Genomic DNA, 2,716 nt, shown 5'->3' with positions numbered 1-2,716 from the left:
GACCTATATTTCCTTAGCACAAATCTTGCTAATAAGAAAATAATCATCACAACTTCATGTGTAGTATTGTAATTATAGAGAAATAGCAGGTCATTTCTATAGTAAATGTTGAAGATTTAAACCATTAGTTTCCAACTTGTAGGTTGTTCTAATTAAAAACTTGCTTTAACAAAATTTAAAATGAGAAATAAATTGGATATAATTTTTTTGTTCCACAACTGGTATTTTCTCCAAATTAAGTTCATGTTATACTAGGTATTTTTCCCTCTTCAGTCATATTCATTGAGTTTTAGTGTTAGATAAAAAACAATAGGTATTTGCCTAATAAGAAGAACAGGGAGAGGTGGAGACTAGAAAAAGAAAAACATGAATAAATTTGAAGCTTATTGAGACCAAGAGCAACATGGGAAAATCTTTTAAAATTTATCTTCATTTAGAAGTAATAGCAATAAGGATGAAAGTTTGAACTACTTTATCATATGTCCTTACTAGCAATCTGAACTGATGATGAGATAGTTAATTCATGACACAATATCTATTAGGTTTCTTAGAGCTAGAAACCCAAATCACTCGTGCAAAACACACCCACACCAACCACACAACAGAAATAGAGAAAGACTTTTATTATTCTCTCAAAGAACTCGTCCACGGAAGACAATAATTCCCCCTCACAGGATCTATCATGATTCCTGTTTACACTCTACAGAAGTCAAAGAATTAGCCCTTGTACAACACTACCCCCTTTCTTATTTATACTCTTCCTAAAACCATACTTACATCCCGCAACGACCCACTAACAACCAGACTTTTCTAACTGACTAACTGTCAATTTTTATTTCTTCTAACAAACACCTTTAATACTCTATCATTACTCCCCCTGGCTTAACAACCTTGTCCTCAAGGTTGAAGTCAGGGAACTGTTGTTGGATAGTTATGACATCTTGCCAAGTAGCTGCTTCTACCCATTTATCCTTCTACTAAATGAGGACTTGAGGTCTTGCATCTTTCGTCACCGGTAGTGATGACGCCATCGGCGCTGTTAATCAGTGGGATTGTTCTCCGTTCGACGGAGAATGGCCTTCAAATTTTGGATTGTTTGGTGGAATCGACGGGAAAATGTTGGAGTTCCAGTGGGAGGAGAAATCCTCAACTAAGGAAAGGGGTGAGCTGACAAAAATGGAGGAAAAATCAACTCTCATATTCATCTAAGCTAGATTACAAAGAAATGGCTTGTACCTTTTATAGATGAAGGGCAACCGTGATAAGGAAGGCAAACAGAAGAAAAACGAGAATAAGCTTTACACAAGACCTTAACCCTAACAGAAACCTCAAAGGATAACAAGTGTGGGATGCGTGAAGAATGAAGGGGCTTCCCTAACGGCTGGTTGCTTCAGACGTGTGAGGAAGTATTAGGGTTGGCTTTCAGAAACGAGGAAGCAGCTAGAGTTGCGCATCGACAAAAAGCTGTAGGTTGGAGTGATCTTCAACTTGGGCTGCTGGATGATGAGTCTCAGCCCAATTAAAAACTTGAGATTGGTTGCAGCAGGAATGAAGTGTTGGACGCGTGAAAGAATTGAGATTGGCCGGATTTGTGCCACACAAGTGAAGGAGCATGAAATGGGCTGCTGATAAAAGCCCAATCCAAAGAAGATGTTGGAGCCTTGTTTGGATGCGTGGAGAATGAAAAAGGAGATGATGCGCTGTTGGGCTGAAGTAATTAGATGAAGCACTCTGAATCACATGGTTGATGGCAAGCATAGGTGTGGTGATGAATTGGGTCGTAGGCCCAATATCAATTGGACAACTTGGAGAATAGCTACAATTAACAAAACAAGCGTAATTACAATCCACCTTTATTTAATTAAAAAATAAAATAAATTAAAAGGAATGAGCCTAGCGAATGGCCCAAACTATGAGCCTTAATAGGGTCACATCATCCCCTCCCTATTGAAGAGGATCTGTCCTCAGATCACGAGGGTGGTAAAGCTCACAGCAACTAAATTTAATAGTCCATCAGGATCAAACACATATTTGTAGTAGTCATCAAATAAAATTGCATTAAAATCATAATGACTATACAGTAAAATTTCTTGGAAAATGTGTGAAAATGTGTTGTTAAAGGTTGAAATAGGTGATATCCAGCCCATTGCACACAAAGAATGTTTTGCATTTTGACTTAGATGATTTTTGAAAACAATTTTAAAGTCAAAGTGTATTTTGGTGCAATATGTTGAGGAGGATGAAATAAGGGAAAGAGATGGAGAACAAAATGTTTGAGAAGGAAACAAATAAGATTTAATGAAAGAGTGAGAAGAGTTTAAAGATGGGAGAACTCCCTTGGGAAATGGGATCTTCATGTAAGGAATTGGTGAAGGATTGATCACCAAATCCCTAACACTGAGTTCCTTTTTTTCTTTTGAAATACTCTTTAACTCTACCACTTGAGATTGGATTTCAAGCACACTCTCTTTTCTCTCTTGTTTCAAATTCTTTTCTCTCATTCTCTTCTTTGGCTTTTCTAAAATTCTCCTCTTTAGCCTTTACTTCCTCATATCTTTTCTTCCTTTCTTTTATCTCTTTTTCCTCTTGTTCTCTTTTAGCACAAATCTTCTCAAGATCTTCTTTTTCTCTCTTCTTTTCATACTCTCGAAGCTTTTTATGTTTTGATTGCTCTTTCTTATGTTTTTCTTTCTTTCTTTGTTCACTCAAGAGCAAG

General features: G+C 36.9%; 1 long non-coding RNA gene across 1 annotated transcript; it reads right to left on the bottom strand.

The window, feature by feature from the left end:
• Nucleotides 1-608: 608 nt before the first annotated feature.
• Nucleotides 609-1,772, bottom strand: LOC114188854 (uncharacterized). Its single transcript, XR_003605462.2, has 2 exons — nucleotides 1,237-1,772; nucleotides 609-1,167 (listed from the first exon to the last, which is right to left on the bottom strand). It is a non-coding gene; the product is annotated as an uncharacterized LOC114188854 (long non-coding RNA).
• Between the last annotated feature and the right edge of the window lie 944 nt (nucleotides 1,773-2,716).

This window comes from Vigna unguiculata, chromosome 6 (assembly GCF_037176805.1).
Source record: "Vigna unguiculata cultivar grain cowpea cultivar isolate G323 ecotype 2 chromosome 6, ASM3717680v1, whole genome shotgun sequence".
In the NCBI taxonomy this organism is placed as follows: Eukaryota; Viridiplantae; Streptophyta; class Magnoliopsida; order Fabales; family Fabaceae; genus Vigna; species Vigna unguiculata.
Note: the sequence above shows the minus strand (reverse complement) of the source record. Positions and strands in the feature narration are given on the sequence as shown.